At 41.6% G+C, this 24,589-nt stretch overlaps 1 protein-coding gene across 3 annotated transcripts in view; it reads left to right on the plus strand.

The window, feature by feature from the left end:
• Positions 1-24,589, plus strand: part of SEMA6C (semaphorin 6C) — a 150,189-nt gene that overhangs the window by 41,043 nt on the left and 84,557 nt on the right. For all 3 annotated transcript variants that reach the window (XM_063439853.1, XM_063439852.1, XM_063439854.1), the window contains one exon: positions 17,731-17,796. The gene's annotated coding sequence lies outside the window, so the exon portion shown is untranslated. The remainder of the gene's footprint in view (positions 1-17,730; positions 17,797-24,589) is intronic.

Genomic DNA, 24,589 nt, shown 5'->3' on the forward strand with positions numbered 1-24,589 from the left:
AAAAAAACACAATATGAGCATCGCCTCCGCCATCTAGTTCAGTTTCAGAAAAGCACAGTAGAAAACATAGGGGATCTCCAAAAATGTTTGGAAAAAAACTGAAAAACTAGACTGCAATAAAAAAAAAAAGGAACTATTCACTAAACGATATATTGTAATGAACTGTCACTACCAATATATCTAAAACAGTTGTAAGAATCTTCAACTTTTTCGATTTTTAGCCAAGGATTTTATGCTTACTACAGATAAGTCTTCTAGCTCAGAGAACAATGGACTGATCATCTGCTGTAATTTGAGATGTTCTAGTAAACGCTAGCTGGGCCCCTGGAGTTCAACAAACTGTTTTTGGCAGTTTAGTCATCCCTTATCTCAGCAGACTCTGCTATACCCAGGGGAGGATAGTGGCTGGTTCCAATCATCTTCTAAAACCAAACCCAGGGAGACTCCAGTCTCGCCTATTGAGCATCTCAAACCTGAGATAGCAAGTTACTGAAGCCCAAAGTAAGGAGGCTCTCACACCTTAACCAAGGCTACAATTTGGGGAGATGGCAAAGCTTTAGAGTTCGAACTAATGAAGTATCATAATCTTGAACTGAGTTGGCTCTCAAGCTTGAACTAAGGATACTATTATACTTAAACTAGTAAGAATCAAATTTGAACTAAGAAAGTTCTTAAACATTAAAGGACGCAATTATGTATAAAGACACGAAGGTGGTTAAACCAGAAGAGGGAGACTCTCTATCCAAGGAATTCATTAATACAATGCAGGATCAGGACCCAGGTACATTGTGTCACCAAACACCAGCTCCCATTGCCAGCAGTGATCCAGCAATTAATCAAATGTAATGCTGAATGCCACTCCAAAACATCAGGATGTTTGCAAATTAATACTTAATATCATTGAAGCATGAACAGATACATAGATATGGCTCAAATCACACTTTGTGAGAGACTTCTGTTTAAACCACAAGGCTCCATCTTCCTTTCACTTAGCTGCTCCGAGCGTCACAAGCTGCTGTCAGCTTACCATCCATTGGGAGGACGAGTATGGATTTTGTCCCTATTTGGAAGCAAACAGATGATTAAAGTGTCTGTCACTGTGGCTATCTAGGCGCACTGCTCTGCCCTTAGGGGCCCAAAAAGTGAGAAATCCGAGAAAACAGCTGCACTCCAATAAATGAGTGATGGGTAAATTGTGTTAGATGTTGGAGGGGAGATATGAGGGAACCATTAATGGGGGGGAAGGAAGTTCATCCCTGCAGCACTAACAAATGGGAATATAATGGAATGGAGGCAGGGGGGCTGTTTTAGCCCCCTCTTCTTGTCTCAGCCTTAGGAAGTATTGTGATGGCAGAACATTCTGATTATGTGTTTGTCATTCTCTGGCTGCTGGCCATTGTTTATAGACCATTACTGGGAATTGGAAAGGATTGTAATAGTTCCAGTGTGATATTCCCACCGACTGGACCCATTACATCTTATATATTTAACCCTTCTTGCTGGTCTTGGAGTCATATTAATAGGATGCTTGCAAGGCAGTAATAATAGAGGAATTTCATATCATGCTGTGCCATTCTGACCGTTCCACACCCACGCAGGTATACTCTGACCGTTCCTCACCCACGCAGGTATTCTCTGACCGTTCCTCACCCACGCAGGTATTCTCTGATCGTTCTACACCCACGCAGGTATCCTCTGACCGTTCCTCACCCACGCAGGTATTCTCTGACCGTTCCTCACCCACGCAGGTATTCTCTGATCGTTCTACACCCACGCAGGTATCCTCTGACCGTTCCTCACCCACGCAGGTATCCTCTGACCGTTCCTCACCCACGCAGGTATCCTCTGATTGTTCCTCACCCACGCAGGTATTCTCTGACCGTTCCACACCCACGCAGGTATTTTCTGATCGTTCTACACCCACGCAGGTATTCTCTGACCGTTCCTCACCCACGCAGGTATTCTCTGACCGTTCCTCACCCACGCAGGTATTCTCTAACCGTTCTACACCCACGCAGGTATTCTCTGACCGTTCCTATCCTTGAGGTTGCTATTGAGACACTTGGACACGCATATCGTGTTTGCCCGGTGTGAGACCACAGGTAGGTATGATTTCCTCTCCTCATTACTCCATAGCAGCTTGAATTAAGTTGCTCAGCTTCACCTTTCAGTTTGCATAATTTTGCTAAAATATAAGGCACCAGTGTATTCTGGAACCCTGTACAATGGGCAGACACATCATAGATAACCTAGTGGCTTAAAAGGTCACCGGAATCCAAGAGCTGGGGAGAACCTTGCTAGAACAAGCTCTCGGTCTTTCAGACAGAGCTCAGAACATGGTATGCACATTACCTCTGAACACAGGACTCACTCTCAGGCAGACATATTCCTGTCTATCTCATAATTAATCTTCATACATAGCCATTCACACACACACTACTGTTGGTTTGCATCTGTTCCCCCATCCCTTTTTCTCTGTATCATCATCTATCAATTTATAACTAAGCCAGTATAAACAACAGGAAGTTCGGTACCTGATGTTGAAATGACAAATTCCAAGATTTGTTTTCCCCAGAGTCTCCGAGTCTTTCTTTGAGAATGCTGTATTTTTTACACAACTGTAGTTTTCCGATACCCGTTGTCTGCCCTGAGCCGTCACTAGCCAATTAACTTGTCTATTTCAAAGCGCAAACCCGTTTTATTTGTGATCAGAGATGCCCTGTCTCATTTGGTCTTACCCTGTACCCAGATATTTCTGTATGCCGGAGTCTCAGATACAGTGAGCACTGATTGCCCCTGGACTGACAGTGAGTACTGAGTCACTGGTTTCTTGTGCAAAACTGATTTTCTGCAGAAACATGCACTTCTCTAACACACGCATATCAAACAGCCATGTCTATCCGGTCAATGTAAATTGCCCAGCATAATGATCCTGAGACCTGCCAAATCTCATTTATTTACAGAACGTCCCCGAAGACATCCTACTTCCATAAATATCTGTCTATATTACAAGAAGAGCAGGGGCCCATCTCAGAGCAGCAGACGCATTCGCTGTATAAATTGCTGAATTTGCCATTTGTATTTTACCAATAGCTCGTTAGAGTTAAACTATGCCACTGTTGGAAGCGGCTGTAGAGCTTTGTGCTGTAAAAGAGTTAATAACGTTTTTTATTGTTTGTGCTACCGACAGGCTAAAATAATAGCTTATACTGAAAAAGAAAAAAAAAAGAAAAAAACACAACACACTGAAGCTTTGGAATGAGATGTCAGAAATAAGCCAAAAATGAAATGACTGGGAAAAAACAATAACTACAAAAAATGGAACAATATTCTGACAGATGCACAGTATGTGGGGGAGAGAGTGCAAGGTGCTCTAGGGAATTTATTTAGGCTCCTAAAGTCTGAGAGGTGGCAAGCTGTGATGAATTGAATTAAAAGTTAGATTTTTGTTTCAAACTAAAGTGATACTTTCTTATAACATGAAACACTATCAATTTTATTGCTCTATGTTTTAACGTCTGCCCTTAGTGTTCTCTGTCTGAGAGTGCCATGTCCTGAGCTGTACCAACAGGGCTGTCTGTCTGAGGTGCCATGTCCTGAGCTGTACCCACAGGGCTGTCTGTCTGAGAGTGCCATGTCCTGAGCTGTACCCACAGAGCTGTCTGTCTGAGAGTGCCATGTCCTGAGCTGTACCCACAGGGCTGTCTGTCTGAGAGTGCCATGTCCTGAGCTGTACCCATAGTGCTGTCTGTCTAAAAAAAAGTGCCATGTCCCGAGCTGTACCCATAGTGCTGTCTGTCTAAAAAAAGTGCCATGTCCTGAGCTGTACCCATAGTGCTGTCTGTCTAAAAAAGTGCCATGTCCTGAGCTGTACCCATAGTGCTGTCTGTCTAAAAAAAGTGCCATGTCCTGAGCTGTACCAACAGGGCTGTCTGTCTGAGAGTGCCATGTCCTGAGCTGTACCCACAGAGCTGTCTGTCTGAGGTGCCATGTCCTGAGCTGTACCAACAGGGCTGTCTGTCTGAGAGTGCCATGTCCTGAGCTGTACTCACAGAGCTGTCTGTCTGAGGTGCCGTGTCCTGAGCTGTACCAACAGGGCTGTCTGTCTGAGAGTGCCATGTCCTGAGCTGTACTCACAGAGCTGTCTGTCTGAGGTGCCATGTCCTGAGCTGCACCAACAGGGCTGTCTGTCTGAGAGTGCCATGTCCTGAGCTGTACTCACAGAGCTGTCTGTCTGAGGTGCCGTGTCCTGAGCTGTACCCATAGTGCAGTCTGTCTCAGGTGCCATGTCCTGAGCTGTACCCACAGGGCTGTCTGAGGTGCCATGTCCTGAGGTGAACCCATAGGCTAGTTGGCTGAGAGTGCCATTTCAGGAGATGTACCTATAGTGCTGTCTGGTTAAGAGTGCAATAATCTGAGGTGTACCCATAGGGCTGGATGGTTAAGAGAGTTGTGATCAGAGGTCTGCTCACAGAACTAACTGCCTGAGAGTGTGTCCTGTGTTAATATATGTGCGAGGTAATATATGTGTGAGGTAATATATGTGCATACCATGTTCTGAGCTCTGACAGAGACCGAGAGCTCCATGTTCTGAGCTCTGCCACAGACCGAAAGCTCCATGTTCTGAGCTCTGCCAGAGACCGAGAGCTCCATGTTCTGAGCTCTACAAGAGAGACGGAGAGCTCCATGTTCTGAGCTCTACAAGAGAGACGGAGAGATCCATGTTCTGAGCTCTGACCTAAAGCTCCATGTTCTGAGCTCTGTTAGAGAGACCGAGAGCTTCATGTGCTGAGCTCTGACAGAGAGACCAAGAGTTCTATGTTCTGAGCTCTGACAGAGAGACCAAGAGCTCCATTTTCTGAGCTCTACCAGAGAGCTGCATGTTCTGAGCTGTGACAGAAATACAGAGAGCTCCAGGTGCTGAGCTTTACCAGAGAGACCAAGAGCTCCATGCTCTCAGCTCTACCAGAGTCCGAGAGCTCCATGTTCTGAGTGGTGAGAGACTTAACCTGTATGAGTATAGCATGATTCTTTGGTTCTCTCTGTGGTAATATTTATATTCACATATCAATATCGCAATCGGTTACCACTAACCCAACCAAGAATATAGATAACAAAAGAGAGGTTAGTTGGTGTAGGGCTCCAGAATTCTACCCTTTCTGACCGTAGCATGTAAAAAAGGGCAGATTTGTTAATATTTTGGCTGGGAGTATGTGCAGCCTCGGGGTGCCCAGGTTAACCTTGGTGGTATCAATGAGCTATATCTGAAAGAAAGAATTCATAGAATATTACAAAATGTAATTACTTAATCATTTCCCCACAGGGAACATCAGATAAAGAGATGTTTTTTTCTGGACAAATCATTCATTATTCAAAGCTCTTCCTAAATGTTTGGTCTCGAGGAAGGCAGCTGAGGGTCATGGGAGGCAGAGAGGGAGGAAGTTACTCAGGAATCTAGGTACTTTATGAGAGGAAACAAGGAACAATATTTTATTACTCTGGAAAGGAAATCTGCATCTCGCACTGTTACACTAAGTACAAAAAAATGTGTCGTAACAGACGGGCAGTTCTGTATTCCATAACCCAGTACAATGGTCGCCGTAAAGGGGCAGCAAGGTCCAGTTTAGTTAATGCCTCCCAGTTAAATGCCAATATCAATACATCACTGTACAGCTATCAAAGCATTAGAAGAGTTGCAGAATGTTCACATTACATCTAGCCATGGGTCAGATTTGAAAAAAATTCTACCTCATCTTCTGCAGTCAGCGTAGGATCTATGGCATGCCATCATCGGCTTCTCCCATTGAAAATAGTTCTGTGTAGTCTAGATACTAGCCTGCTAGCAAAGATATATGTATCCAGCCAGGCTCCTTGTTGTAATCGAAAGTTGACTTTGGTTATTCTGACTTGTGGTTCTGGTTATTTTTGTTTACTGCCGTTATTGATCTTTGCTTTTTCCTATTCACTCCAATAGCCAACTCAACAATCCATAACTCTCTGCACACAACCTCAGCATGTCTGAGTTGTCTATTGTCTAGGACAGGGGTAGGCAACCTTCGGCTCTACAGATGTTGTGGACTACATCTCCCTTGATGCTTTGCCAGCAATATGGCTGTAAAAGCATTATGGGAGATGTAGTCCAAAACATCTGTAGAGCCGAAGGTTGCCTACCCCTGGTCTAGGACATGGATTACTCCAGATGATCAGCAGTAAGCCTTAGACCTATTCAGGCCAATGGGCTTAATGGCAAGGTGAAGAAGTTCCCTGGGGTCATGAGGGGTTGTTTCTTTACACAAAATAAGCCACGTCACATAGAAGGGTCCAATTTTCGTTTCATATCCACCCTTTAAACATCACAGGTTATGAGAGTGATCTGGTTAGTAATGAAGACACAGACAGCACATGTGGATACAAACTCCCTACGGGTACCTGAGACAGAAAGTTTCGGTAATAACCTTAAAAAAAATGGGCAGAGCCTCGGATAATATAGGATTTCCAACTAATATAATACATGGTTCCCTGTAAATAACAGCCTTACAATTTAATTTGTTTGCCTATTAAATAAGCCTTTTCCCTTTTGTTAAAAATATTTGTTTATTATTTTTTTAACTGCAGCCATTTAACAAAACCTATATCAAAGACAAAACCATACATACTTGCTTTATCCAGAGTTATATTATTATACCAACTGTGAGAGATCAGCTGATCCACACACCAATGAGTGCTCTTTAAACCTGGAACAAAGTTCTGTGACAATATACTAAAGTATGTACCTCAACTTTATCAGACCATAAAAGCTGTGGGCGTCCAAAGTGGTAAATAAAGTGTCAAGCAGCTTACAAACGATTTGACAGATTACTGGCACCAGGATACTCTGGGCACCATTACCGTGGTGCCTACAATATCTCTTTTATATCTACAGAACGACCATTCTAGTTTCCTGGTCGTACTTTCTGAATAAATAAAAACAATTTGTGCTAGCTGTAAAATCATCCAATCTGCAATATAACGTGAATAAATGTAAAAAAAATAGAGAAAATAAAAAAAATAGTGATAATAAAAAGATAAACAAAACATTGCATTAGGTATTTGTATACCTGTGATAGAAAGACTTTAAATAAATCTTTCAAAATGCAAATGAACTAGTTAGCGAAGAGTTACAGTTTTAGGGTTTTAAGCAGCATTTGTTAAGTGATAATTTTTGCAAAAACATCCCACGTCCATATTGTCGAGAACAAAGTACAGTTGGAAAAAAATAAAAAAAGCAGGAACATTTTTTATGACTTTAGAAACACATTTAGTATATTTTTTGATAGATTATGTTTACTTACTAAAATGTTTTAATAGTTATTTTTGCCATGGAAATACTGAATATATTGTATTTTTTTTTTAAATACATCCTGTTTTTACCCAAAAGAGTCCTGTTGACTATAATCAGAAAGCAGACAGGAGATGCAGACAGTTACAGCCACTGCTCCTGGACAAAAGAAATCAATAAAGATGATCTTAACTGTGTCCCGTCACTCGGTTTCAAGCATTTTTCATTCTCCGGAGTTGGGAAATAGGCGGGTGCTGATGATGTTAGCAACAACCAGTGCTATTCTGATACAAAATCACTAGAAAGAAACATTTGTGGATCTTTTAAAGAGCATAACGTTCTTTCATTGTTCACATTCTAACTTTATATAGATACGGTAACCAAAGGAACATTGAAGGAACATTCCAGTCTGGAGTTGACCAATTCTTTATTTCAGAACAGTCAGGATTACTAGTGACCCCAACAGGCAAACCTAAGTTAGTCATTAAAAGAGACAAGAAGTGTGTTACCAGTGCAGAGAGTTTGCCAGGATTAATGAAAAATGCTTAAATAAGATAAGAATGGTCTAGAACAGGAAAAGGTCAAGTCAGAACAGAAATCAGCAGAGACTGAACCCAAGCCAGATATCAGAAACCAGAATAACCATAAACTGTCAAACATGGTGCCAGAATGACGCACAGTGTCATAATGAGTGCCAAGCCAGCACTGGGATGGAGCAGGAGTTAGAGTTAACATGGCAATACATACATAATGCACTACAAAATATGCACACACAAAAAAAACAACAAATAACAGCATAATAAAAAAAAAGATACATTACAAAGCGATAATTTGCTGCAAATCCCAATTCTATGGAGTGTGTGTTGTACGCTTATACCAAAAGGTGTCTCAGCCAATCAGGTGCCTCTCTACCATCTCTATTAAGGTGGCACATACCAAAGATTCAGGCCCTGCCCCACCACCCTGACTTCCTGATTTTCCTGGTGTTCCACTTTTGGGGACACCAGGTTACTGGACGCAAGCATGATACTCATTTACCGGTAACTTTATCCCATACGTAGTTTGACTGTCATCTTTCTATTGTCATAGGAGTTGTAGTACAATTCCTGGCTAACTACTGTCATACTAAAGAATTGTCCTACCCGAAATAAATGCAATGAGCTTATTATACTTCATTAGGTCATTTGTGCTATAGATAATGTATGTAAAAGTCATACCTGGGCTTTATTCAAAATGGAATCCAAACAAATGCTGACATTTTTATGCAGAACAGTTACACCACTGTCACGGAAGGTACACACTGTCACTGTCTACACTCATGTTACTGGACGGAACACAGATCTCTTTGCATAGCAGAGTAGAGCTGTGCATTATCAGCGCCGGACATACAATCAAATCTGAGTCTTTATCCTTTTTCAGGCTGTAGTCGTGTTAAGGTAAAATATTGTGAGATGTACTGTATACGAATCTGCACACCGACTAAAAATAACAAAAAACTGTCTTGCAGACCCAAAAATGAAGGAGCGGTAAAATACCTTCCTAAAAGTCCATACGCTTATGGTGACTACATAGAGAGGCTTTGATATAACATGCCATGATCACGGTAGCCCAGAGGGGCTAATGAGATATGGGGAAGGATGGGTTTCATTTGAGCAAATTAAAAAATAAATAAATCTACATACCTATAGTAAGCAGAACTAGAACAGAGTACTACAAAGAGAGCAGCAGAGACGTCAGGCAAATAATTTGGGCCTTTCTACGAGAGATATACCAGACAGTTAGGGCATTGCAGGCTGTGCCATTATTAAAAAAAGCAGGCATTTTACGTTGTTTTGGTGGGTAATGACATGACGTTGAATACCTTTTATTGGATCTGCATGAATGGAATTCTAACATGTAACATTCCGATTACCATGAAACTGTATTTGAAAAACTGACCCACAACCGTGCATCCAGTTTTTATCACAAAACTCACAGAACTTGCAGCAAGTCTATAGTTTGGTTCAGAAAAGCTCCTCTCTTTGATTAGTTACTTCTGTACAACCTCAGGCACCATGCCATCGCTGACTTAATTTTGGATGAAAGCTAGAGACTTGTGTCTATTCTTGTTTGTGATTTCCATCATTGTTTTATTGTGGGGGATACAGTATGTCAGAGACGCCAGTTCAACCCGCTCAGGGCGCACTCCCTTTCAACTCTCGGATGTTCTACACAAAAGAGAAATATCCTGCCTCACATCAGTCTGACTCTTGCGCGTTGTAGCCTAGAGAGATCAGCTGCAACTGCAATGACAAGGCCCAAAGAGTACGGGAACAATGTCAGACATTTGCTACCAGTCAGAAGAGAATTGGGGGACAGTACAATGAGTCTTTTCTTTAGGAGTATCTAGATTGCTCTATCTGGAATATGCTGAACACTGAGATATATACTGCAGTCAGATGTAAAATGTACACAAAAGGATAAACTATGCAAAGAAAGCTGTACTGCACTAATGATACTGATACACATCAGAAAGTATGATTTAAAACTTGCGTTTCTCTCTATTTCATGATATTTCCAGCATGGAAACATTGAATAAATTAATCTTTACAACAGCCGCACTCTGCACTTTGCGCTGAGCATCCTTCCTTGTTCCTGTGCTAGAACGCCTGCAAATTAATGGTTAGAATGAACATTGCTGCAAAGCAAATCCAGAATCCCACTATTGCTTGTTTTCAATTCTTTTTCCTTCTTTAAATTCCTAGAAGCACTTTCTTCTCTCACTCCATAAATCTCTCCTTACTTCCAACTTTATTTCTTTCTATTATTGATAATGCGTTTGAACGGCTGCCTCGCTATGTAGATTTTTATATACATACGGGATGGCGCCTACTCTTGGTAAGGCCACTGGTAATTTGTTAATGTTAGGTAGGCAATTTTGTTTTACTGATTATTGCAAACAACTCAGCAGGAGATTAAAGGAAAACAAAGGATGGATTTTCTTGTGGGTAGATCTGACCCCATTTAATGTTACAGTGCAAAGCTTGGTTTTCTTTTCAAATATTTCGCTATTTGATTGAAGCATTATCCAGTCCTGTAGAAGTCTTATTTGAGTACGTTTACATTCCAAATCTGTAAGGACCAGTAGTGTAGCACATTCCACTTCCCTCCTGCCCTCAATGGCGTTGACACTGTGTGTCACTCTTTGAGAACTGAAAGCGATTGACAGAGTGTTCTTCTGGTACTCTGCCCTCAGTTTGTTCCTCAAACTCTCTTCATTCTAAGATTGCTTTCAATCACAGGAGTTAATGATAGTTTGATCATTAGGTGTTAACTACATTATATTAGTAATATTTTGTGAATGTATTACTATTTTTACTATTTACTCCCTTCTTGTTTGTGCTGTCAGTGGATAAATCATGCAGGTTCACCTGCAAAATTCAAAGTAATTTACTATGTGAATTTGCCATGTACCACATTTACCACATTTGTTCAGCGATTTGGGTTTATTAAATAGAGATGGGATTGACATATGAGTATTACTGATCTTAAGGCAGATGAGATGTGTCCTTTTGGTTGATGTAACATAATTTCAATAAGTTTTCCCTTAGAGGAGCACTATAGTGTTAGTAATAGAAACACGTATTTCTGCCATGATAGAGCCAGGACCGTCTATAATATTAATAGGGCAAAGCATTTTCTTGGGCCCCCTGGATCTTGCAACCTCAGAACAATTCAAGACATACATAGACATTCATATACACTGACACATACACACACAGTCAGACATTCTAACACACATATATTCACTTACAGACATACTGACACATACACACACAGTAAGACATTCTAACACACATATATTCACTGTCGGACATACTGACACATACACACACAGTTAGACATTCTAACACACATATATTCACTGAAAGACATACTGAGACATTCACAGATACATACTGACAGACAGAGACATAGACTGACACACAAATATATACTGACTGACATATTGCCACACATTCAGGCATAGTAACACAGAGATACATACAGACATACTGACACACACATACATACACTGACAAACAGACATGCTGACACACACAGACACATACACTGACAGACATGCTGACACACACAGACACTGACAGACATGCTGACACACACAGACAGTGACAGACAGACTTGCTGACACACACAGACACATACACTGACAGACTTGCTGACACACACAGACACATACACTGACAGACATGCTGACACACAGACACTGACAGACAGACATACTGACAGACACATACACTGACAGACATGTTGACACACACACAGATACAGACAGATATACACACACAGAGAGACACAGACACTGACAGACATGCACACACACACAAAATGTAGACTTTTGTACATGTTTCCTACTTTGCCTGGCTTAGCCCTGCTCCTCTCTGCCTCCTTGCTGTCTCCCACTCGGCTCTCTGTGGGAGGAAGTGACAGCCGCAAGTCACTTCCTCCCATAGAGAACAGAGAACCACACGCTGCCCAGCCGGCTACAGGATAGCAAGAGGCTTACAAATGCCCACCAGGTGCCCCTTAGTGAATGGGCCACCCGGTGGACCTCCTTAGTGTGTCGTTGGCCCAAGCAAGGTGGGAGTTAAGGGCAGTGGGGTCCACTGGGCAGCTGCCTTGGGTCCCCCAGGAGTACCTGGGCCTGGGGCAGCTGCCCCGTTTGCCCTGCAATAAAGATGGCCCTGGATAGAGCTGAAGTGGCTGGTTAGTTTACCAGCCAGGTAAAAAGGTGATTTTACTCACCTTTTCTTCCACGCCGCACCAGTCTCGCTCTGCCTGGCTCTGCCTCCATGGTTAAAATCAGCAAGCTTGATGACCTCAGCCGAACCAATCCGTTCCCATAGGAAAGCCTTGGGTGGCAATTAAGCAGTGTGCCAATCAGCATCTCTTCATAGACATGCAATTGATTAATGAATCTCTGCAGGGAACATTTAGCATCTTTTATGCAGCACAGACCCAGGAAGTACTTCTAGTGATTGTCTGAGTGACAGCCACTAGAGGTGTTACTAGGCAGCAATGTAAACACTGCCTTTTCTCTGAAAAGACAATGTTTACAGTGCTAACACTGCAGGGACAGGCTATGGACATCAGAACCACGAAAATAAACTGAAGTGGTTCTGGTGACTCTAGTGTCACTTTAAGTACACAGGAAAATTGCAAATCCAGTTGAAATTAGGTTATTTTAAGTGATAACAAGTTGAATTCCATCTGTATTTTGACTGGCTGAAACCACAACTAGCAAATTAGAATAGAGCAATTTTTTTAACCACCTGTCTCTTCATTCATTGCTTCTGAAATTAAGCCTTTATTGTAGCAATAAAAGCAGAACAGGCCCATATAATATCATTACGAATCGTCAGGTAGACAGCAATTTACCATAAAGTATTTCTGGTGTCTTTAGCATCTGACGTGCTCAATGCAATGGAAGGTGGAAAAAAGGGCAGCAGTTCGTCGGCCAAACTTATAACAGTTTCCTTCTAATCAAACCCCAGGGGACTTTCCAGTCTCCCTCACATCATGTTTCTATATTGGAGATGGAAACTGAAAATACTGGTCAACCCACAGATGTCTACTGAGATTATGTCAAAGTAAGTTGCACGTAAAAATTTTGTTTCAATCTTCATTTCGGTTCAGCACAGGTATGTCCTATGTATTGTTTAGAAATTGATTAATAAAGATTTATGGGGCAAAAGTAGAGCAAACAGCTCTATTGGATTCCAAGGTGATTACCCACTTATAGGACCTTATCCCACGACTGCTCTGCATAAATGACCTGCATTTATCCTTTCACTCGTTCAATAATGATGGTTAAATGGAGGAAATCTAAATCTGCCTGCTGATTATGGTGTTAAATCTACCAGCTGATCACGGCGTTAAATCTACCAGCTGATTACGGATAATAAATCTACCAGCTGATCACGGCGTTAAATCTACCAGCTGATCACGGATAATAAATCTACCAGCTGATCATGGGCAATGTGAATTTGGATGAAATGCCTACCTGTCTTTAGAAATGGTTGTGGTGACTCCTTAGTGTAGTTTTATTAATCAAAATGTAGAGATAAAAATAAATACATGGAATGAATTTAAAACATTAGTATCTAAGACCTGATAGATATTTTTTTAGCCTGATTTACATAATTGATACAAGTTGATATAGTAATTAATTAATGGCAATAATTGAGTCATTAAGTGATAAATATATACGATGATCCAAGTTTATAATGAATATACCCCCTGTATGGTTAAGAGCTCTGTATACGTGGTTATAATAAAGACCCTTGACGTCCTTACATGAGGCGCTGTCACATTGAGTGTCTGCTGTTTAAACTTTGTGACTGCAGCCTGCATGCATCAGGTGATTGAAATTGATTTGTGATCAATGGGATTTGTCCCAGTAAAGTCTTGAAGTGGCTGAGATTTCATTTTTTTTTTTTTTTTTTTTAAATTCTTTATTTTGGCGTGCATAGTGATAACAGACATGCCAGCACTGCCACAACAGCAGGTGCCGGCCATTAAATCGACATAGATTACATCTGCACATTTTTTTTTTTTTTATAAGTGTCATGTTTGGTTCAGGGTTAAACTGCAGCTCATGTCAGTGTAACAGGCACTATAAAGCAATAAAGATCCGAACATATACTGACATTGTGAGTAGGTAAAAAAAACAAAAACAATACTGATGCTTGAATTTCTGAAACTGAAGATAACTGGCTGGTTAACATTAGCAGGTAAAGACATAGGAGAGACACAGAGTTGGAGTGCTGCAATTACAGACATAATAGCATAGGGTTTTCATCGTTTAGGCTCCTAATGTGTATTTAGACTATGCATGTATATTTATGTCAGGCATTCCAGGTTATACTATATATACTGCGTATCACCGTGCATTCTCGCTTAAACTAACATATGACGGGTCCCAATGCCCGAGCCATCGCTTGTAGTTCCATGTTATGTGTTATGCGGTAGGGGCAGTCTACAACCGCAAACAGCACCCTCAGAGTAGATCGAGAACTAGTTGAGCGCCTATTAATAATCAATGTGAGGTAACAGGCCTCGACTGAAATTAACACATGTGTATGCAGAGTGATTAACTGCTGTAGTGATATAAACTAATGTAAGATTATAAAATGATAAACAAAATTACAAAATTATAAACGTCCGCTCATTTTACATATTCGCCAGGTTAAATGTGTTCTGCAGGGTCTTCTATGACGGCATCATCACCGGAGCTGGTTGGCAGGCGGTCCGGGTCTTTTCTCCCGCTTAACCGATGCCCAGTCTATGGAGGGGGGTATAGACGCTTTGCCGCTGGCTCATATTGCTTGTAATCCGGTGATCTGTAATGGGAACCCGGGGTGAGGCCGGATGTTGCGGGCTTTTGGATCTGAGAGCGTCCAGATTGTGGTTATGGGAGTAGCAGTCCCTGGGATCTGTGAGTTTAATCCTATGTTTTCTTTCTGCCCCTGCCCGCCGTGATGAGCGGGTCTGCTGCTTGCCTAACAATGGGGATAAGAGTGGTGACCGACAGACGGTCCGGGATGTGCCGGCCTGCTGTTTCAGGGGCTTGGCAGGTGACAGTCGGCTTGGGTGCTGGAGCTGATGCCTTAATTGGGCTTTGCCTCGTTTGTATTTGCGTGGAGGGGGATTCCCGCCCAAACGGCGTCGTGTTGCCGGGCGAATCCATGTTGCCACCTCCTGTATTGCCCTCATGTAGGCTGGTCTCCGAGTGTGTAGCGTAGTCCACAGGCTGGCACCAATCTTGTCAAAGAACACCCCTATGTGCTGGGGTGGCGTGTGGAGTATGCGGTTTCTGTAAGACCGTGCTTGTGCCGCCATCTTGATTAGGGCCTAGTACTTTCTCTTCGTGTCGTCGTTGTGCTGGCTGTGCTGTCGGGGTGATCGTCCCCAGCAGGGACCGGGATGACCCCCGCCGGTCCAGGGGGGGGGGGGGGTTGGAGGTGAGTGCTGCGTGGGTATCACCTGCGAGGTTACCATCCAGGAGAGCGGCCGTCTCTCCCTGGCTCGGTCGCAGTTAGGCCTCAGGTCGGGATTGTGGGGATCCGCTGGGGCACGGGTGAGTGTCTGACCTCAAAACGATTCCCTCGGTCTCCCCCATTCAGCAGGCACCCTCCCAGCAGTGGGTGAGCGATGGATCGGGGTTTATCCCCCGTTTCAGTCGACGGTGTGCAGGAGCACTTGTGAAGCACGTCCACCCTGCTAGGAAGCTAGGCTCCGCCCCCCGGCTGAGATTTCATTTACGAGATGCATTCCAGTAAGGGAAGTTAAAATATTTGCAATTTCTAGTCTAGTTCTTACTACAATAGACCTGCTATCCGATTATGTGCTTCAGGAAATTTGCACTGGATAATCCTGGGTACGTGAAGGTTATACCCTGGATTGTTTTTTTGTTTTTTTTGTCAATCTGTATTTTATTGAGGCATATTAGATGGGATACAGAATAGAAAGAGGGAAATGCGCATTTAGTATACAGTATAGGGTTCAATAACAGTGGTGTCTAACATTTCCATAGTACTTGTACCTCTTTTTTTTTTATATATATATTATGGTTAAACGTTGTTCTTGTAACAGGTTTAGTCAATATGCAGTTCAGTCGCCTAACATAGACTAGTTGTATGGGATTAAGTGCGTAAGCTTCGTATAAGTTAAATGTGCAGGTTCAATATTTCCCTGTTATGTAGATTTAACTTAAAGAGTAGGAACACGCTAACACAATAGGCGATTAGCTGCTTGCAAAAGTTACAGGTTCTAATTGCTTAATTAGGTTCAGTCGTGCTTAATAAGATTTAATCATTTCTCTTCCATTTTAACAATTATTTAGGCTGCCAACAGGGAACATAAACTAGGGCACAAGTTACATGTCGTGAGTGTCAAAGTAACAGTAGGTGAAATAAGATGATTGGCGCTTGACAGGTTAGTTATGTTAGCGTAATAGTAATATAGGAACAGTGACTTAGCTATAAATGCACTAATACATGCTGGTACAGTATATACATCGTGCAAGACAACTAAAGCCTTGTGAGTAAATAGTAATCATGAATAGGTAAGTCGCTTCAGTGCTTATATCACCCCAGCCGACCGGGACCACCATTGCTGCCTCTGCGGGTGGCCGTCTTCCTGGCAGTGGATTGGTTTTATGGTGTTAGAGGGTATCAAGAAATTGCCGTACACCTGTACGTAATAGATCGTGGAGGCTGACAGTCTAATATCCTTATGGTATGAGCAATGCATGAAAAACTCCTTTAAGTCTGTAAGTCGGAAGGCACAGCCATGGCATGCAAGCAGCCCCAAATCTTTTTTGCGGCATTGTGAAAGCTCCGATGAGTGTTTGATAGAGGAGAGGGGCAGCTTGCCTTATAGCTAGTTAAATAAACTGCTAAGAATGTGGATGACTTTGTGGTCTCCAATTGCATTTGTCAGAGCAGAAGTGGCAGGAGGGTCTGTAGTGGGCCCCTGAAGGAGACAAAGATTGGTTATTTTAGCACAGAGTGTTTGGCCGTCGACCAGATGAGATCATTGCCAGCAGAGTGCTTATCAGTCAGTGATGTATTATAGTGAAAGAGTGAGTATAAATATATGAACTGAGCTGCATCTTAATGTTTATATGCATCGGGGAAAATCGATAAATGAATTAATTGAACTTGCCATGTTGTCTGTTTAATGGAGGGGATGCTTCCAGCACTTGCCAAACTAAATCTCCCATGCTCCAAATTCCATGAACAAGATGGGGGTTATACCCCGGAAAAAAATGGGACCAGGCTTGGTTTACAGGAAGGGAGGCCTCACCTAGCATGAAGTCATACAATAAAATCTATTTTCAGACAGGATGGGGTCCTACAGAAAAGGGGAGATTTTACAAAACTTAAAAAAAAAAAACTCTAGTAACTCTAGCAATCTTCTGATTGCAGAAACATAGAGATGATAAAAGAGGATAATTTACCTTTAGAGACTACTTAGCTGGTGTTACACCGGTTAGTTGACCTGAAACGCGTGGGATGTCTGTAGGATTTTGTATGGTGAAACTGACTGTCTGGTCTTCTCTTGTGATTTGTGGGTAAAATACAGCACAGTGATACAGAAACACATTTGAAAGTAGAATATATAATTCAGAAGGAACATTTTACGGATCACATTGGCAAAATAAGTGGGTTAATTAGTTCTCACAATCAATGCGGCTGTAAGATTAGAGAAGCCTGATGGAATATTTGAAACGGGTTCATTTTTTTACATGGTATCCTTGTGGCATTGCTATTAAGTTAGATAACTGTGAGTGAGCTTTAAAATACCTGTGAGATGTATGACTAATGTCTCGCTGTTTATCCTAAACGTAATAATCTCTTATATTGCAGGCTCGGTCAAATTATCCACAATATCCAGAACATCTCACAAATCACCCCAAATGAGCCAGGACTGAGGTAAGGCCCATGGTAGATACCATGCTAGTCTTCTATAAAAGTGCATTATCACAAAGATATCTTTAATTTTACTACTGCAATAGGTTTATTCTGTGAAGGCTACTCTGGGCCTCATTAAATAAGAAAATCCCAAGTATTGCCTACAAAAAGTGCCTTTGAGGTACATAGCAGCAGTGGCGTAAGGACAGACTGAACTAGAAAAAAGTGCATTGTAGAGATGATGGATGGTTTCTCCAAATGGACTGCAGGTCTATGTCTCTTTGATTACCTGCACAATGACTGCCAATTCAGTTCACAGAAATGCTAAGCAAGCTGAATGTGTGACTGAGAGTCTTGGGAGTGGCAATCCACAGCAGCTGTGCTGAGAGAGCTTCCGTGTTTCAATTCTTAGCCAAACAGTGATGTAAGCTATTTTATTGATTGCCATTTTTCACTAAACAGAGTCACAGTGCTTCATGCCCTAATTCGTCTCAGAAAACCACATTTAGTCACATTGCAGCGTGAAAACAGGAGATAGATTGCTGTTTCGGAGAAGAAACATAAATTGTACTGGACAGTTTTGTGCAGAGCCAGGATAAGTGGGTGCTGGAAAGCAGAAAAAAAGAGAGCTGGGACAAGCGGAATAAATATGGGATGAAAGTTATGTGTAAAATCTCTATATTACCTGTAACTCACCTTATCTGACACCCTGCACAAAACAATGTTTCAATAAGACTTCTAATTACAAAGTGAGGTTTTACATAATACAGGAAAGTCACTTGTCAGAAACAATAGCACTTTGTAAACTTATGCCTTCATAGTCCACTTAATTGTTCCTTACATACTTTGCCGATACCATATACATGACTCTTGAGTTTGATATTGTTTTTTTCTGACTGCTGCTTCTGAGATTCCTTACCTGACGTTTTACAAAGTAAATACACACAGCAGAAAACTGGTTTATTCAGTCAGTAGTAAAAAGGGATTTAAATTTGTTATTTGGACCCTTTTCAACATCAGCATTCATGTTTAAAATTTAATTTATGTTATTTGCTACACGGCAGTGAGACTACGTATTGCGCTAACTGCACCACTGTCAGACACGCAAGCCGTGCAACATGGTCTTCATGATGGCTATTTGGCCATAAGGACCATCGGAAAAATACTGAGAGTAGCTGAAGGGCCAGAAATGACTGCCCTTTTTTTAGTGCAAAATCCGAGAACTCTCAGCCATGATTGCATCTGTGCTATAAGAAATCATCAACCTCAGTATTCTCTAGGGTTCTGTGTCACCAACCGCAAATCAGGTCACTGGATCGCTAGTTATCCATGTGCAGTTAACTAATTTGTGGGTTTCTCTAAGTTACGTGTAATCCGGACCCTTCCAGGGATTTTTAAATTATAATCAGTTCTTACAGCAGGCAACCCTTTTGTGATTTATCCACTTGGGAAATCATCGCTCGATGATATACCCACCAGAGGTTTTATCCTGCATGTTTCTTACATACAGAGGATAACCTGCATAGATCAGACAGCAACCACACGAAATCTCTCTTTTCTGCTGTCTCCCTGCAATAACATTGGGGTGTCTCGTGTTATTTGTATGTCAAATACAAATGCATGTGCTTGTGACCTGTGAAGCTCCGGATGTTATACAAAGCATATCCTATCATTCCCAGCCAACAGACTGCAGCTAGCAATTCGTACACATTCGTCTGGGAAATTATAGTACTACAAAAAGCTACAATTGTGCTTTTTTTTCTTCTTTAAACACACAGCCACATTTTCATTTTTTTGCTTAGTAAAGATGGGATTCATTTTATAAGTAGATAACTAGCACGTTCTCTGGGCTGTTAGATGTGGGGAAATTCTGACTGCGCTGTTAGCTTGGCAGTTATGACAAGGCGTAGAATTACTTCCAATGCATAATAAATGGATGCCATTGTCTCCGGTCCCCTTTTATCTAGAAGCATGACCTGGGTAGTCAACTGAAAAATCTCCACCCGAATTTCTAGCAACAAAATAGCAGCTGAATTGTGGTCCTGATAGATAAAGACTGTCTCCTGCCCGGGAGGTGCAATGGGATAGTGATGATGTGAGGATATAGAGGAGAGAATGATGTGCTCTTGCAATCGAAGGGCATTAGCCATGGAATAAAGGCATTATAGAAATATTGCTAGAATTATATAAAATAAAAAAAAGATACAACCGATAATGCTAGTTAAAAATAAAAATGATATAGCAACTAATAGTCTAAAATGCCACGGGCTTGTGCTGTGGGTACAGTTTGTTTGCACAAATACCAGCTCGTAGTTACAGGGACTAAGCCAGTAGGCTTCTTTCCTAAATCTTCAGCAAACTTCGAGAGAGAAATTAAACTTAGATAGAATATTCCTTGCAGAAAATATTAAAGGGACACTATTGTCACCAGAACAACTGCAGCTTAATGTAGTTGTTGTTCTGGTGAGTGTAGTATGTTGCTGCAGGTTTTTTAATGTTAACACCGCCTTTTCAGAGAAAAGTGTTTACATTACTGCCTAGTTACACCTCTTGTGGCAGGCACTCAGCTGACCACTAGAGGTGCTTTCGGTGTCAGTGAGGAGATGCTGATTAGCACAGTGCGGCAATTGCTGCGCATGCGCAATGCCTCCCAATGCTTTTCTATTTGAAAGCATTGGATTGACTGAGACTATCAAATTTGATTATCTCAGCCCAGGAGGGGCGGAGCCTGCTGCAACGGAACCACACGTCGCTGGAATAATAAAGGTGACTAAATTCACCTTTTTACACTGATTAATAAGGAGGCATGGACCTAAATAGTGTTTTTGGAAATATGGTCTCAAGAATACATGTTTGTATCCCTTTCACTATAGTGTTTCTTTCAGGATACCTGTGAGGGCCAAACTTGAGCATGTCTGCTTTTTGCAATTTACTAGTACAACAAAAGGATAACACTGCACGCTGCTTTTGCAGTGTAATTAGGATTAGAGCAACAAAAGGGCAAAAGTACCAATTGTCTCGTCGGTAATACACATATCTCAGCAGGAAATACAGTGCAAGGAAACACTGAGGCAGGATTTAGGCCAGTGAATAGTCCAGCTTCACTTGTTTATTCTAAAAGCCCATGACGCCACACAATGCACAGCAGCTTACCATACGGAAGCATTGCTTCAGACCCGGCTCATTGTATGATGGCACAGAACATTATTGGCTGCGTAAGGATTCACTTTTCTGGCTATAGTTCTGCAACTGTATTCTTTATTTAGTGATAGTGTTAAAGGGAAAATCAAATAGCACACGGGCAAAACAAATCTTAATTAACAGTTTTTTTATCCAGCCTTGTGTGTGATGTTTGCAAAGAAGTGTTTTTTTGTTTTTGTTTTTGAAAATTTGTAAAAGGCTGTTTAGACCAGCTTAGCAAAGAAACAGCTTAGTTTCATGTCATTTCACTACAAACCGCGTGAGTAGCACCGTGCATACACTTACTCATCAGTTCTATAATGGATTCAAACACAAACAGTAACAAAAGAGTAAAAAAGAGAATGGACTAAGCCTCTCAGTAAACAATAATAATTTACACTAACGTGGTTTAACATACAGACGAAGCCCTACGTACTGTTTTTGTAATATGTAATACCCCATCATATAATATAAATATATGACAAAGCCTAGGTCATGACAGAGTTAAATGCATACCCCTGCCTGTATATCCGTGGAATATTTTGCTCTAGTATCCATAGTGTACACTTTTGTGTCTGGACTTTGTATAGTATGAAATGTTACAATTCCGAAGGCCGACAGGTAATAAGAAATTGAGCAGGAATGGAAACATGTTTATTGATTAATAAATTGCAGAAGTAGCAAAGAGAAAGGACAATCAATTCACATTAATTATGTTTGTGGTTTTCAGTACATCTCCTTTGTTAAATTAAGGAGGGGGCATCTTCTGCCTTCACTGTTAATTAGGGCAATCTGGCTGGATAGCTAGTTTAATCTGGGATCAGTGGGTTTGCTCACCCCGTAAACTCTGAGCCGTCCAGACGGGAAGCAGAGGTTGGATTGTGAGACCTCTCCCATGACTGCGAAGGCTGGGGGGTTATCAGAGAGGTATTAAAAGAGGCAGCGCATGTGATGAATTAATCTTTTTTTAATCCCGCTGAGCTGGAGAGTGCACAGAAAGGGTGCAGCTCCCCCTTGCCTCTGCCAAGGAGGATAAAAAGTTTCCCAGCATTGGATCGCTCCTGTAGTCTGGTTCTCCAAGCAGGAAAGAGCACATCTATGGCAATGCACTGAACTTCTTGTAGGAAATGATTCTAACGTACATCCTGCAATTCGTATTAACCCATTTAAAGTGCTATGACAGATGTGGCTATAGCTACTTTAGGATTACAACTCCCAAGATGGTTTGTCAGCCAAATGGTAGGAGCTATGTTTTGGTTGCCCCTGCTTCGACACAGTAAATAATGATTACGGTTTCTAACTCACTAAATGCTGCGTGCATGCACAGAATATTGTCTTGCTCTGTACTCTGGAGCTCTGAGTTATGGGGTTGTAACTTGACGTTTGCATGGGTATTGCAGTCTACCCAGGGATAATGGCATTGTATAATCCCACTGCAGACGGCGGTACATTGGTTCAACTAACTAAAGAAACTCTTGGAGCTCAACAGCAATGACTGAAAGGCAGAATGTAGTGTGAAAAGATGATGGGAGCCATGATCCAACAAAATCTAATGACGAATAGGCTGGATATGGGTAATAGGTGTTGCTATCAAAACTAGCCAGTGGGGCACAAGCTAGTTTAACAGAATTGTTAAACCTCACGTAGGCTTTGCAATTTATAAGTTTGCAGGTAAGCAGCAGCTATCTTTCCAAACAGAGATTGATATGGTAGCAGGCCCAGACAGTGGCTCTAAGTGGTTTATTGTTTATTTGAGGACAGGGAACGTTTGCCGCGGTGAAGACAATGTCCCTAATCCCCTCCTGTAGTTATGATTAGACTGCGCAATCTTTTAGGCAGGCAGACATCATTCTACCTGAAATTCCCTGTACGTTATGAGCGCAACAACAAGAATAACCTGAGTGTCTGACAGCAGAAGACGCCAGGCAGCAAGGCCATCGCACGGAGACACACACAGTGGCCAAGAGAGACACACTAAGAACGAGGAGCTGATAAACGGACAGGCCAGACATGACCGACTAATTCTGCCCTTGTCGGACTCTTACAAGTGCCAGATGGAAAGTAAAGTGAGACATCCCTGATAAGCAGGAGATATAACGTTCTTGGCAGAGATGCAGCAAATTCATTTCCCACGATGCCCAGCAACCCCCCACCCCAAGCACAATGCCCCCATGTACACGATCATTTTAACAAGCTGCAAAGGGCGACTCAAGGTCAAAAAATATGTCTCCTAAAAAGTTAATCCTCCCACAATCTGTTTACAGCTGCAGATCACTGCATTGGCACATTGTTTGCCCTCTCCTGTGCTTTGAGGAATCAAACGTGTTAAAGACGCATTGTTACAAAAGAAAAATATGAGACGGCTTATTGAATTTTGCTTCTCTAACATCAATGTTTTCGTCTGTTCTACATTGAGATCATTACATTGTATTTAGAAAACATGAGTTTTCTACCAGAAACTAAATATACATGCAAAAAAACAAACAATCAAAAAAAATATCAGCACTAAATAGCATTTAGTACAAATTTAGGATAGGTAACTTTGTCAAATGAGCTCTGTCCAGGGATTGCTGGGGAACAGAGTTTGGTTGTCAGTTGTTTACAGTATAAATCTGACAACTAACCTACAATTCCCAGACAGCCTCAAGGTGAAGCTTGTCAGGATAGTACAAGTACCTGTATGGGCAGAGGAAACATATATAAATTCACCTCTTGGCAAGTGTGCGTGAAAGGGGCAGGCCTAAAGAGAGCAGATTTGTCCTCAGTCAGTCCTCCTGCATTTATGGTGCTTAGAGTATTAATTTTTAGAAATCAGATTGGAGTCTGTCAGCTCTATCACAAAATATCTGATCAATGCCATCATCATGTTTTCTGATTTGTATTCAGCTGACACCAACGCCATTTAAAAAGAGGACCATACGGCCATTTGAGTGACTTCTTATATTTTAGTTTGACTGAGCAAAATTTGGAATTGTTTGATAATTGTTTGATTAATTTGGACTTTATTCCAGAACTAATTGTCCCATCTCAGGGTTATGGTGAGGTTCTTCAGAGTCAATGTTGACCATCTCAGAAGGCTTATAATGGAACCTTTTTTCAAGGCACATATGAGATGCATTTAATTGGATAATCATTTTTATTTATTTCCTTAAAATCCTGCCTTCCCTTCTCCCCTTTCAAAATCCTATATCATCATGACACTCTGAACCTGCATTTCTATTGATTCAACTCCCACGGATTACCTGAAAGTGAATGGAGGTACCCTGATCAATGATAAGAGATTAGCGAGCATTGGTATAATGCAATGTTACTGTGTGAGCCATAAACTGGCCAGGTAGCAATGAAATGGAAGCAGAGAACAGTTCAATAAAGACAGAAGTCACATTTAATGACACCTTTTTATAGCTGTGGAAATGGCAAGGTGGGTGGGGGTAGGAGGATGAGTGTTTATAGCAAGCTTTTTTCTAAACCTTTCTAACACAGCAACATATAATCTACTACTTGTAACTCAAGACCTGTGTATTTATTACCTAAGTAGCAGGAATATGTCCAAATCTCAATAAACGTTCCATTAAAGAATATCTCCGCTGCTCATGTAATCAAAGTTGCGTTAAGAGGACTGGTGACTTTGTCG

This window comes from Pelobates fuscus, chromosome 13 (genome assembly GCF_036172605.1).
Source record: "Pelobates fuscus isolate aPelFus1 chromosome 13, aPelFus1.pri, whole genome shotgun sequence".
NCBI classification, from domain to species: domain Eukaryota; kingdom Metazoa; phylum Chordata; class Amphibia; order Anura; family Pelobatidae; genus Pelobates; species Pelobates fuscus.